A 14,898-nucleotide genomic window follows, 5' to 3' on the forward strand; every position below is an offset into this window, starting at 1 on the left:
TGGTCAGTCAGTGATATATTTATAGTGGCTCAAGGCCGAACATTTGCCATGGCCGCGACTAAGAGCGGGGTCGTTTCCAAAGAAAACTTACCGACCCAGAATAGAACGAAGCATATGTATGCAGATGTCCGGTCCCATGCGCGTTATAATGCCAGCACAGTTTCAAATGATGAAGACAGATGAAAGAGGTCGGGGAGTCGCAGCAACAAAGCCGGGCCGGCCGTTGCGGTGCTGGGCAGCAGGGGGGGGGGGGGGGAGGGGCGGTCGGGAGCGCCATGCCACGTCAGGTCGACCGTTTTGCTCGCATGCGCACTGCGCGGGTGTATAGCGAGTCACCACCTTTCTGCTCATGGTTTTCGATGGAGATTTGAACGAAGATTCCGGAAATGTTAGTTCCTCACTTCGCGAAGATGTCGCGAAGTCTTGAAATAGAGTTCTTACGGTAAAAGGCGTTGAAACCCGAAGATGATTTCAAAAGTCCAAAACTGTATTCACACAACTCGGATCATGGTTTTCTTCATCTCATGCCGTTTCATGATAAAAGATGTGCTATGGTCGCGTAATTATAGTTGCTTCACCGAGTGCGTCTATGGCATTAAATCATTTTCTCACGTGTGCGATGACGCCCACGGCCTTGCGTATCACGTGTATCACCTTGCCTGGCAAAGGCCTGTGTCCAGCTGCTCGTTCAGGCACTGACCGTCTGTGGTCTTGGGGCATGGCTGCTGGGTCGTCACGTATCGGTTTCGGTCATTCGTCATTCATTGGTCATTATGCCGGTGATAGCGCTGCTCCTGGCGTCGAACTCACACCGCTCGCGTCACATGCTGAGGCTGGCCGGGCACTGGTGGCTCGAGCTTGTGCAGGAAAACGCAGCGCGGACTAAGAGCCGCCGCTCTGTGCCCGGTGACGAGCTCCTCATTCGGATGCCTGAGCGGTGTCTCTGCGGACGGCAGCTGACCGGTCGTACACTGACTGAGCGTCTGGCACTGCGAAGATGCGTACGCTAGCTCGCGCCGCTCGCGCGGTGCTGCTTACGCACTGACGGCGGGCCGAAACCCTCCGGCACGGGACAAGACCAATTGATGGCTGCTGATGGTGTGCGTCGCTCCTCTGTGTCACGCCGCGATACCGGGACGCTGTGGTGATTTATATAACAGCCGGAGATACACAGCGCACTGAGGGGTGGCGATCGTCAGCCTTGAAGACAGTGATCAGGCTTCCACGATCGGCATATTACTCCGCTCTTCTTCAAGCCTGGCGCACGCCACGAGTCTGCAACTCCATCCGTATGTCCATTATTGGGGTGTTCAGCTGTTCTTCTCGTTTTCGGCATCATCTGCGGTGAGTCATTCGCCCTTCTTTCCTCATTCTCGCTTTATCCTGCATCTTCCCAGCTCCCCGTTGGTCAGGGAGAGCTACATGCGCTAGCCATGCGTCGCGGCCGTCCGCGAGCGGGCCCAATCACAGGTCAGGTGTCGCGTGACCAAAACTTGTATAAGCCAACCGGCCTCACCCCCTCATCGCCGACCTCTGTGCCTCGGGCCAGCACGTGGCCAGGAGTTAGTAGAGGTGGGTGCAGCCAGCCGAAAAGGAGGGTCTGACGTCATCCCCCGCGTGACCGTGATAGCATGACCATTGCCAAGGCATAACTATCCAGCACAATAAGAACGCAATTAGTCCTCGCAGTCTGCTTTGATGTCGGGTATCAGGTATTTCTGCTAAGCAGCTCGTGCATTTTCCCATAGCCGCCAGGGGCGTGATGCGAGGTGTCACGATAAGCATAGAATAGCTTGAAGTGCTTTGCTAATGGACAAATAACTTGTTCGTAGCACTCCGGGCCACTGCGAGCCCGGAAAATTGTCCCATCTCTCGATCTGACACTGCCGACAGGCTCGTGCTTCAGGTGGGGCGGAGCGGGGCGTGGCCCTTTATCGTGACGCAAATGATGGGCTATGGCTCGGCAATTGTTATCATGCACGTTGTTTTGTCTTCTTGTACTCATTGAAAGAACACCACTCACAGAAACTGCATGTGTTACGTACCATTATCATATAATCAAGTCCCACATGTATGACGCATTTACCATAGAAGACGCCTTTCACTTGATTAGGTACGTGTAGTCGAGTTGTCATCCCGATACTTTTATATCAGACACTGTAATGTCAGCTTTCGCGAAATTTTGACGGTAATGTTCTATGTAACTAGTTTTATGTAATTAGGAGAGCCACATTAGCTTGTTTGCCACATGCGCAGCTTTACGCATTTCTCAGAATTCAAGATGGCGGCTGCCGCCATCTTGAATACTGGTCAAGTTACGAAGTTTATTTCAATTACTTGACGGGTTTATTTCAACGACTCGTATGATACCGTTTTTGAAGGATTTTCGTTGGCAGAGAACCCATTTTTATAGTAATGCTTACGGTCAACGTCAAAATGAAATCGAAATTCAAAGGTCAAACTTGATTATATATCAGGAAAATCCCCTCAATTGATCGATATATGCCGCTTGTTGTCTTCTTGTACTCATGGTGATGGTGCAACTTGCAGCATTTAGCTGTGTTACGAATCATAATAATATTCCAAATGCGTTATTTACACGACACAAGTTGATGGGAAACTATACCATACGCATAGGCATGTACTATTAGACGTACTGCGGTGTCCGTTTAGAAACCCGTCGCTGCAAAGCGACGCGCTATCATTGGCACACGTCTCTGCCGGGACGGGATACCTTTGCTCACAGATCATGATGCCGGATATATATATCGGGGTGTAGAAACATCTAAACTGGAAAATCTTCGCGGCCTCATGCTGCGTTTGCCCAAAAGTTGCCACATCATGATAAACCTATGTGCTCCCTGGTGCGAGCACCGTCTGAGCATCAACCGCATGCTCCCTTTAGAGGTTCCTGTGTGAGCAATTTCTCGGCGGATGGACCCCGGGGTATGCGGTTTTGGCCCACCATCATCCACTCTCCTTCATTCCACAACCCTGAAATGGCTATTGCTGGCCGAGACGGCTCTAATCCAAACCAAATCAAACCAAAGGCGGCGGGCCATGCTCAGTGTCCTTGCATACAGACACACTGACGGGGAGTCTCCTGGGCTCAGTACACGCATTGATAGTCGGAATGGCCTCATCCCATCGCGCCGGCCAGTGGCAAGGAAGGTCGTGACTGTGGCGTTACCACTGTGGCGTCACCTATCCTGACTTGTCGCCCCTCTGAAGTTACCTATCCACTCCGGTGGGGAGTCGGCGACGTCACAGGTTTCTTCCTCTGGTCCTTTCTAGCAGCCGACAGAAAAAATACCCGGCGCCGTTCCATGTCATGCGGCACAGCCTACGCCGCCGGGCGGCGGGTGGCGGCGTTTGTCACAGCAGACAGCGTCGGCGGCGGGGCGGCGCAGGGGGCGGACAGGACACGCGCTCGCCGGCCGCCGGGCTGGACAGTGAGCGATGCATCTTTGATGGCACGGCCGTCCGGCTCGAGTGAAGCGCCAGCTGCGCCTGATGCATTCATCTGTCAGCACCCTGGTGTGACGCTCACTGGGCGAGCCCTCAGTGCGCATACCTATAGCGGCCCCACTCCCGTTCACCCCTGCATATCCCCCCTCCCGTGTGGCGCCTCCTCCGTCACCGCCGACGTCACCCTGGACGTCATCCTGCCGATCGAACCCCGGTCTCCAGAGGTTGACGGCTATTCAGGCACGCCGCACCGAGACGGGCGTCGGGCAGCCCGGAGACATGGTGGGCTTCGGTCAATGGGCAGTGTGCGGCTGGGGCAATACGGGCTGAACATGGACTTTCGCGAGTTATTGGGCGTACAGAGGGCTGGGGCGTCACGGGCTAAAACCGGCGCTTGCGAGTTACTGAGCGTGCAAGAGGCTGGGGCGTCACGGGCTGAACCCGGCACTGGCGAGTTATTACGCGTGTGGAGGGCTGGGGCGTCACGGGCTGGACCAGGCGCTGGCGAGATGTCGGACGTGCAGGGGGGGCTGGGGCGTCACGGGCTGAACCCGGCGCTGGCGAGATGTTGGACGTGCAGGGGGGCTGGGGCATCACGGGCTGAGCCCGGCGCTGGCGAGGTGTCGGACGTGCAGGGGGGGGGGGGGGGGCTGGGGCGTCACGGTCCGAACCAGGCGCTGGCGAGGTGTCGGACGTGCAGGGGGGGGGGAGGGGGCCTGGGGCGTCACGGGCCGAACCAGGCGCTGGCGAGGTGTCGGACGTGCAGCCGATGGACCGCCGGCGGCGCACAGCACCCCGACCCCCGGCTGAGGCTCTGTTTGCATAGCCATGGTTGTCTGGTGATTATCCTCCAGGTTGGCTGAATTACGTGTAAACGAACGGATTTTAAGTAATTTATGACAACAAGGTATGTATTAATAGGCGAGCACCGAGCGGCGCGCACCAGGCGCAACAAAAATCTCGGAACTTATTTCGGCTAAATCGAACACGAGGGCAACAGCGTGAGATATTAAAAACATATACCATATCACCACGATACTCATATAAACATTGCATTGAAAGCTGGAACACTGGAGAAACAGCGCTCACCGCTGGGTGGCGAAAAACACCGAACAGCGCAAGACGGGGTTTGGACGGTACGTAAATTATGTTGTGGCTAATTGTATTCCTCAGCGTTTGTGTTTCATGATACAATTACCTGATACAAGTTACATTGAAGGTGGCTGGTCTCTTTCCAGTTGTTTGCTTTCACAGTCTAATTACCTAGCTGTTGCCGGCTACCGATTTTCACAGTGGATTAACATCACAGAGTGACTGTAGCGTGGTATCAAAGAGAAGCAAAGGAGCGATAGCCATCCTCGCCATGCCTAGAGGTGGGATGACCATTTGCACCTTCTCTTGCTCTCCGTTGCCGTGATCAGGAACGTAGGAACAATTTGAGGCTCAGGTTGGATGGGGTGGTGGGGGCAGGATTTCACCGGAGTTTCCGATCAAAGCGCAGTGAATCGTCAGGAAGCGTTGAATCCCGCGTCTTGTTCAGATACGTATATACTTCTCTGGGCTTCTACTGAAAACTGTACACTTGGACCTGAATCGGGAACCTACAACATTTCGTGTCCCACCATTCCAAGCGCGCAGTTGCGTATTTAAATGGGAATCAAAGCCATCCTATCGCTGATGAATAACTTGCTCACCAATTTGAGTTTGCACCCGGTGGTTTCGTATCTTGGACGACTTTCGCTTGTTCGATGGTGTATCAAACAAAACCAGATTTCACTTGAGAATTCAACCGAGAAGTCGAAAGCCAACAAACTCAGCGTTCGGTCAGGTGGCATGCATTGAGAGCCGTAACTTGGTGGCGTAATTTTGTCGCTATTTGTCTGAAATCTGAGAATGATTTGCGCACAACCCGGTTTAACTTTACGTCCTGGAGTGTAAAAAGCGACGTTTTAAGCCAGTAAGGAGGACCCTGAATCCCCGGTTTCTCGACATTGTGAGTTAAAAGTTGTTGTGCTGGTGGTTCGCGACTTTTCATTACCAGGAGGTGCTGGTTAAAACGGCTTTATCAAACAAACATTGGTTATATTGACCAAAGCGCCAAAACAGGTTTCTTCCAATTTTGTCCGCTTTCTTCTAAAAATTAGTGTGGATGGAGAGACTGGAGCCCGTTGAAATGAACCAGAGAACATAACCCCGAGGAGTGCCTAGTAAAAACGAGCCTATCAAGAGACGCCGCGTTGTAACTGCTAGCTCTTGAGCTGACCCAAAACAGACGCCTGCCGAGGGGCCAATGACTTGGGAATACCACTCCATTGTCAAGGCGCTGAAAGAGCATGCGAACACAGTGACTTGAAAATAGCGCTTCCTTTCCTTTGCACTTTAAATACGTTACGAACTCCGTCTTGTTTTCCGGTTCGGAGACTAACCGACCCAACACCGGCAGCTAGCCGGTAAACCGATTCTGGCGTGAGTTCAAGGCTAGTGACTGAGGTAGGGTTTCCTTACGTAGGCGGCATTTTTGGCTCGGGATAGCAATAGATCAGCTAAGCAAATTAAGGTTATGGCCCCCAAAACAATCTATCAAGATCTTAGTCAAAGTCTGTAACGCCTTGGAAAATTTCCCTAAATCTTGCCTGACAGTACAGTGGCCACAGGTTTCTTGGGTAGTATTTCACTGTCTTGTTACATTAGCAAATGAACAATTATGACGTCCTCTACGACAGGCAACCATTTAATGCATGCTCCTTTTTACTGCGTTTCGACAATCCTCAATATTTTCCCGGTAGTATGTTGCGGTTTTCCGACGAAGTCAATGTCAGCATTATTCGTTTTGCTCACAAGTAATAAACTAATTAACACGCAATGGTTAACAGTTTGATATCACGGAAAATAAAACTAATGTAAACTAGTGCCGGCACGAACCCAAAACCGTGAACGACTGGTTAAGTGTATGAACATTCCAAATCCACGGTTTGGGTCCGTGTGCATGCATTTTTCCACGGCTGTCCACCCTGCACAATCTTTACCGCATTTGCTGGATAGCCAGCAAGCTATCAAACCTGGTATGCACCCAGAAAGCGTCCCAGCGGACCCAAACCCAGCTCACACCTATCACGGCCGCCGATTTCTAGCGACAAACCGATTTTTGCAGCTGCATGAGAGCAGTTATTTGATCGGAGGTATTACAATATCACCGCATCGTAGCAAATGTGCTGTCAGCAACCATATTTCATGAAGGTCATATTTCTGTGAAATCGGACTAAAAGTAGCTTAGAACTGTATGAAACCGCATTTTAAGATTCACAGTGTCGATCACCCTCATTTTCATTTATAGCGTTATTCGCGCGCATGATAAAATACAAAACGTCCTTCAAAGTAGGACACATCAGCATAAATGTTACTCTTAATATATACTTATTCGGTTGGGGTTAATCGGTCATGCCCTCCCTCCCCCACACTTGTTCTCACGTCTATGATGGTCGTGATTCGAGAGTACCTTGGACTGTCTCGTTCAGTACCTGGTTTCAACTCGCATTTTGGCGCTTCTTCGCAGTTTGTGACTTCCACAATGTCGGTGGTAAACGCATTTCACACGCTTGCGTACGCGGCCAAACGGCGTGGCGACACCACGCTTCCAAGACCAAGGCACCAATGGTGCATAAATGAGGCCCAACAATAGGCTTGCGCGGGTCCGCTAGCCAGCTTGTGGCGTCAGTTATGCATGGCACGAACAGGCACGGCAGACAATGACAAATCGTGTGACTAGACGGCCTGTCCGCTCGATGTGCAATTTGTGTCGAGGCTTATGGAGCTTCCAAAGTATAGTTTATAATGCCATAATCCGACTTCATTTTCCGCTTCTGTGTACTGGACGGGTGCAGTTGACAAACGGGTTGGGCAATCAGGAAGTAATCCCAATGGTCAGCGCATGCACCATTGCACAACGAAACGCCCCCCCTGTGGACGTTGCGGATGCACTCTTTGAGACACTGCAAGCAATCGCAATGTCTCAAAGTGCGCTCTCAAAACTTCGGCATGTTCCGGCTGCGAATGACCAGCTTGTGCAGCCCTTTGACAACTTGTAAACTTTGTACCGTTCACGGCGTGCACGATTTCATTAGCAGTTATAAAGGGGCGGCACAGACAACCTCCTTGGGACTGAAAAGTGCGGCTGCAAAAGGAGCTTATTGTAATTATGTGCAATAAAAGGGGAAACCTTTGGAGCATTGCGGTACGCACAGGCACCCCAGCTCTCTTGCCTTTGATGTGACTCTGCACTGAAAAAGACTCATTTTGCGGTGTTAATGCTTGCAGCCAGACTGCCATTGAAGAGATGCTTGCACGTGATTGGGGGCCTGCTTTGCTAAGCGATGAAGCTGACTCCTTGAAAACATACGAAAAGACCTGCAGCGTTCTACGGACGATTTGTGTTTGAATATTTTTCTGGATGCATTCGATATCATTCATGGAATTTCTTGGCCAATCTGGCCTCTGCCTGCTGGGATACCTAACCTGTTGTGGTTTGCTGACGTATGTATGGTATGACGCATGTAGGACGTACATAGGGTCATGAGAAGCAAACTTAATCTGCAAACCAGTTTTTCGTTCAGTAACATGCGGTGATTCGTTAATAGCCTTGACGAAAATCGGTCGGTGACCACTTGCCTTGCTCCCTCCCTCTTTTTGTGTTAGGAGGTGGCTGTTGGAAAGGCCGGAGGTACTCCATTTTGTCGGTTTCAAGGAGCAATCCTAAACCCATAGCTACCCATAGGGGATAGCGTCAATTAGAGCTTCAGATAAAAGCTGCCATATCGGACACTGATTACATGTTATACTGTCATACGTCCAAAGCACGCCAGAGTAGTAGAGTAAGTTACTCGGAACATTATTGCAGGCATTTTGTTCTATGGGCTCACGATAAGAATGGGTACACAAAACAGCGATCGTACAGCTTTTCAGTCTTGCTCTTCAAATTACTACTGCGACTGGAAAGTTATTGCGCATTCCAAAGCAATCATGTTCGTCCCGTTGGCTCCGTTGGTTAGAGCGTGTGCCTTCCGAACCACCCACTCATGGCGGGGTGGGTTCGACATGCTTTAGGCGCTCGCTATTTGCCATTAACAGGTATGGCCTGCGGCCGGTGGCGGCGGTCGCGCTAAAGTTCAGGTCACGTCAGAGGGCAGGACGGACCGCGCCGAACATTGTGGTATGCTAAACTTTCGCCACCAATTTACGTTCCTGAACTAGAACTGCGCGATCAGATGGTACGAGTTGGGACTCGCACAAGAAGCGCTGCGTAGCGTGACTCTTGTGTGAGAAGCGAGAAGCACGCCACGCTACGCACGCTTTTTGGATGGATAGATCCCAGAAATCCACCCATTGAAAAATATTCGGATTGATATAAAAAACATGGAGAGGTTGTTTGCTTCCGCCGCAGGTGCCATATCCCTCTAATTCCTGTCACTTCTCCACTGTAACTTATCAGTGCATCTGCCATGTCTCTATGTTGTTACACTCTGTGGCGACTCCAAAATGCACCCCGCGAAGTCAGTGGGCTTGTTGATTTGCCGTATCAGTGGGATTCGCTTAAAAATAAGTGCATTTTATGAGTCATTTCATCGCACCTTTTGCAAACTTTTCGCTCAATAGTGTGGTTTCTCATGGATTTGTCAAAATACGAAGTTCAAATAATGCATTTGGTTGTCAACGCGGCTCACATTTTTTATCGCAACGAATGAACAACAAACTAATGTTGAATAACTGCTGTCCCCTCCCCCCCCCCCCCCGCTGACCACCCTCTGTGACATGTGGCACGTTTGCGTGTCGTCGTTTTACTTAGAGCACTCGGACGCAACACCTACGCAATCACCCGGTGCTATTTCGACGACCCAAAAAATGTGAAAGTGCATCCATTGAGGTGAAATTTATGTTTGAACGTGATCGTGTTATAAATAGATGGATAGCGCCAAGGGAGGAACCGCACTCCACTGCGGCCCCCACGGCTCCTGGTGTCCCCCCCCCCCTCCCATTCTCTTTCTCACAAAATGTTCCCAGATTTATGCGGTATTACTTCTAGATTATTATTTTCTTACCAGAAAACTATCGCCTCCTTCGCATCGTGGAAGGCAATAAGAGATGCAAAGGTAATATATGTGCGTGGCGAACGTCCATGTTTTTTTCAGTGACTGATGGATCCTTCCACTAATGTTTCGGAGAAGATACGACAAACGAGCTTGAGTTAGTTGCTAAATATCATCGCAGTCAGGCACTACACGACTTGACTGAGCAGTCATCGTCAACTTGCGTACGACGAAAGCAGTAGAAGGCTGCATTTGTAGGTAACTAACCTTACAGTGAATGGTTGTGCGTCGTTGGGCCTTTATGACGCTTCTGAGACTATTTGGCAACGCCTGTCTTTCTTTCCGGCAGAAAGGGCAGTCACAGTGAGAAATCGAACCTCGCAGTGAATGGTCAAACCCAAAACAATAGCTTGCACGCGATGCATAAATCGTAACGTCACTCAAGTGACATGTCATGACACAAGTACCGCAATGTTGGTGGTGGTAACAGAAAGCGGCGAAACTCATGGGCGTTTGGAACGATACATTTCTTGTGGTACAACGCACAGTCAACTCGATTTCTTGAGTATCTTAAGAGTACCAGGATCGCACAAATAACTGAGGAATGTGACCCGAGCGACGCGTACACAATGTGAGTTCCACAGTCCAAAACCAAGGGATATTAGGTGTACCACACTGCCGGGACGCAGCGTCCTATTGCGTCCGAAGACACACGTAGTCGCTGTTGTCTGCGATGGAACTGCCAAAAATATTATGTCCCCCACACGGGAGCCAAAGGTGCTAAGCACCCTGCTATCACGCCCCCGGCAAAAGCTTATCGTCGTTTTGTATGGCTGGGACTTTTGCATCCGTCTCTGTTTGGTCACGCCAGTACCCAACCACATATGCCAAGGGGCATACGCAGTTTTGTTATGGTAAATAGGCACTTTTGCTGCTAAAGCAAGATAAAAAAGATCATATCTTACCGCAAACCAGTGGCTGAAGACCTTTCTTTCCTACATATGTCACGTCAAGATTATGACCACGGAATAAAGCGGACGAAATCCATGGAGAAATGCGTCCTGGAGACAAGATGGATGCCGTTCGTGCCCTCCCCCGCAACCTATTGGAAAAGGCACGTTTCATTCCAGTGTAATATTATGATAGCATTAACATATTGTTTGTGTTCTTCAAGTTCTTTTGTTCCGTACTTCTGTTGTGATGCAGCCACGCCAAGACTTGCATAACCAGTTCAGTACAACAGTGTTGGTGAAAATTATGCGTAGCTTTATAATGTTGGTGACTTATAGCGGATAAAAGTTATGTCATGCCTTTCAGCGAAGGTAACTGCCTGGGTATTTCTCGAGATCGTTGTATATTACGCTACAAAAGAGTTTCAGACAAAATCACATAGCTTTAAGATAGCTTCTTGAATAACTAGACAATGTAAGTTAGCATTATGCCTAATTATATTAACTTTGGAACAGGTATGAAGGTCAGATCAAGGTCAAAACTTAACAGTTGTATTAACGAAAGACGTCCTTTATAGAATACAAATTTGGACACTCATTTTGTATTTCTGCATCATAAGGACGTCAGAAGATTTCTTATTTCAGATATATCAAGGTCAGGGAAAGCCAATGAACTAAAATGAACTCCAAGAATGTTTTCCATTGGGACGTGCTGCCTAGAGTGCTACAAGGTGCTGATTTTCAATCAAAATGTTCAAATAATGCCGATTAATTTGGGTCATCTTTCTTTCTGAAGAGCAAATAATGTCACTGACCTTATATGGACATCAGTGACCTTTTGCGCACGAGAGATATCCGAAATAAAGCCGGTTGGGTGAGCAGGTTTGGGGGCACTTTGAACACCGTTCTGGAGTATGCCCTTTTTTGACCGTATTTGACCAGAAGATCACGACCTAAGGCCCTCACAATTAGGCAAAGATCCGTTCACATAGAGCGCTACCTATCGTGTTAGTTTTGCGTGTTTGGCTTGTTTACTATTGTGACCTTGAAAGGTCAAATTGACCCCCACCTCCACGTGAGTGCGTCACATTCAGCCGGATACCCTGGCGCGTGTTAATGGAATGCGTAAGGCACTTCCCCAAATTGAAAGCGTATGCTAATTTGCGCGGTCTTCTGAGTCAATACGACAACCATATCCAGATAGGCTGAAAAGGCACATGTGGCCAGCCGTGCGCTGCCTTGACGCGCGATGAACTATGTCTTAGACAGACACGGCGTCTCTACAATATGTTTCTCTTCGTCGACGCCTGGATGCACCCAGTGTAAATGAGAACAAGCCGCTAGTTGTTCTGAACAGATGTTTTCCGAACGCAGCAGATGTTTTCCAGCACTGACGTTCAAGCGCGCTACAATGTGTTATCAAATCTCATTAGCACTCATGCGTTGTCTATTCCTTGCTATGTTTGAATGCAACACTTGAATTAATCAAGATCTGTTTACGGCTAGCTGCCGATCCCGCTGACCGGTCGAAAAACCGAAGGCGATGACCATAACGGTGGCGCGAAGCTCAGTGAAAAGAGCCGTGAGTGCTAATTGCACAACGCACATTCATCGGTGCAGTACCGCACATTAAAAGAGATGAACGAGCTGGCCTTAGTGTCTTTCTTTCGGAAAAGTGCAAGCACACGATATTGACGTATCGCGCTTGATGGATTATGTGCATTCGCTGCCCCTCCAGTCTTTGCCTTCGCTCCGCCTTTGACCCACTGCTGTGCTATTGTGGCACGAATGGCATGGCCTTGGAATGAACGTATTGGAACACTTTGGTCTAAAGAACGATTAGAACAAAAAAGAGAAACGTCTCTGACCGGGCCGTGACTCCAGGCCAGTGGAGGTTACCAGGGCGACAGACATCGTGTTTGTGGTTGCGGCGTTACGTGGAGGAGCCCTGTCATTTCCCAGGCATGGGCGAGTGTTTCGCGGGTGTTTAACTATCCTCCTGGTAACCAAGAAGCGGGTCAGCTCGCACCAGTTGCATTGACTTGCACCAGTGACGCCGGTGTGTCTGAGCTGCCTTCGTCGAGCAGCCTTCGCGCAAAGGGAGAAACAAGGTGTCCTCAGTGGCGTGGAGCCAGCATCTGCCGGTGCTCTGTCTCTGAAGCGAGTCCCCACCCTGCAGGGGACCCGTAGACGGCCGGAGGGCGTCCTGCCGATGACAAGCAGCTGGGCTGGGGGGGGGGGGGACAGCTCACCACCGGCTGACTAAGACAGCGGCAGGCCGGAGGCCGGAGACGGCCGGAGGGCGTCCTGCCGATGACAAGCAGCTGGGCTGGGGGGGGGGGGGGGGGGACAGCTCACCACCGGCTGACTAAGACAGCGGCAGGGCTTAACGCACCACGAATGTCGGCTCCAGTCAGAAACGCGGGAAACTGCGCCCAGTAAGGTAAAAATGAAGCACTTTCATCTACAGGTTTCTGCAGGCGACTGTGTGTGCGTAGCTGGGTTCCGTGAGGACAATGCGAATCGGCGATGCGTGCGCTTGTTTCCCTGCCAGGTATTTGCTGACGACCTTTGGATAAATTGGGGCGCACGGGTTGGGTGATATGCACGATTGGACGTGCCAGCCTGCGGTCAACCTTTCGTGGACTATCACTTCGCGCCGGTGAATCATCACGGCATGGGAGCTTTAAGCTCCACTGAATTTTCATAAAGCTTGTGTTCATGTGCCGGTCCTATGCCAATGACAAGACCCAAATGAGCGCTCGCTGCGGTGACTTTGACGAGAAAATTGGGTTTGGGAACGTGCCCGACGGCCTGGTCATGGACAGCCAACCACACCGACGCCGCCTGGCGGCTAGAGCACCTGCAGGCCCGTACACGAATGAGACGCATCTCACAGGTCTGGCTTAAAATCACGCGTTGTTTGCGGCAGTGAGAGATCGGCTATGACACTGACCCAAACGTTGTGCAGATTCCGAATAATAACCCTGGATCGTGTTGCACGACAGGAATTGACATTAGTGTTCACGCTCCTGGCATCGTCCGTTTCTTGGATCGCTCCTAAGCTTCTTAAAATTCAGTAAGTGTCGCCTGGAGTTGCCGAGAAGCCCAGCAATTGATTCTGAGTGAGCTCAAATCCACTCTGAGATGCAAATCAACGGTATCTCAATGGTGTACATCCGGAATTGTTCTTTTTGAAGATTTTGAGTCGCATCCTTATTGAGTCCACGATGGCCACAATAGCAGATGGACACCAAATGTGCTCGTCAGATTGCTCACGAGCACAAGAAGTTGAGCCGTAGGTAAGTAGAACTGCTGGTGGGCGTTCTTATCCTTGGGACCAATTGCGATGAAGTTAAACCTTAAACTCATGAATATGCAGGTTTTACGAGCCTTATCCTGACAGATAGCAATAACCAGACATGTCAAAACATTATGTGAGCTGACAATTTCCCCTCTGAAACTTCGACTGGGCTTTCGCGTAAGTAAGTGGTCCAGATGCACCCGCTCGTGCATCTGATCCCGATGATCCCGCGATCTGATCCTGATCCGGCTGATCGGGCGACCCCACTGACCGGGCGACGTTCTGACGCCTTGCAGCTGGAAATAGCCTACGTGGGCGATCAAAAGCGAGTTCTGATTCTGGTCAAGTATCATCCCGCGGACTGATCGGAGTCCCTTCAAGAGGATATGGCGCTGCTTGAATTTGTAGTCGGATTATTTCTATGCGCTCTTGGCTTTGCTTTGGATTCGGAGTCGATTTTGGTGGAGCCGGATCCAGCACTGGTCCGTCGGGCGCACGCCCAGCTCAACTTCAGACCTTATCATGTCAACAAATCCTTGGGAATGCTTTTACTTCTACCGTTGTCCGTGCCCCACCCTGAGCGGATGGGAGTCGAGCTTATCGGGGTTAGAGCTTCCAAACTGCACCTATTTGTGCGTTTGTAAACAAGCAATTTCTGCGCTGTCCTCCAAACGGTTGGTTCGCGTCTGGAATGGGGCTGTTTTGCTTTCCGGGATGAATTTACATCCGCAGGCGGGTCAACAGGGCCCCGCCAATCAGAAATAAGCCGCGAGACGGTGACATTGGGAGGAGTCGGTGTCTTGAAGCTGGCAGCCAGGTGGCAGCTGCGCCGCGTTTCTGCATGGCGTTCGCAGACGCGCTCTGGTGGCCCCAGCAGGCGGGGGTAGTTCAGGTTGTGGGCACGCACCGTTCCAGACGCGGGTGGTAGCTCAAGAGCGTACTCTTCTGGTGACTGGTTGCTGCGAGCTCCCAATGCGCACGGCGCACGGTGGTATGGGCCATTGTGCAGTGTCCGTGTTTCGTCAGCCCAATGTACAGCTGCTTCAGACAAGCCAGGTCCGCGCAGCGCGAACACAAGTGCTGGAATTGCATGAGA

Source organism: Pollicipes pollicipes, unplaced genomic scaffold, assembly GCF_011947565.3.
Source record: "Pollicipes pollicipes isolate AB1234 unplaced genomic scaffold, Ppol_2.1 Scaffold_4881;HRSCAF=5763_pilon_pilon_pilon, whole genome shotgun sequence".
Lineage (NCBI taxonomy): Eukaryota > Metazoa > Arthropoda > Thecostraca > Pollicipedomorpha > Pollicipedidae > Pollicipes > Pollicipes pollicipes.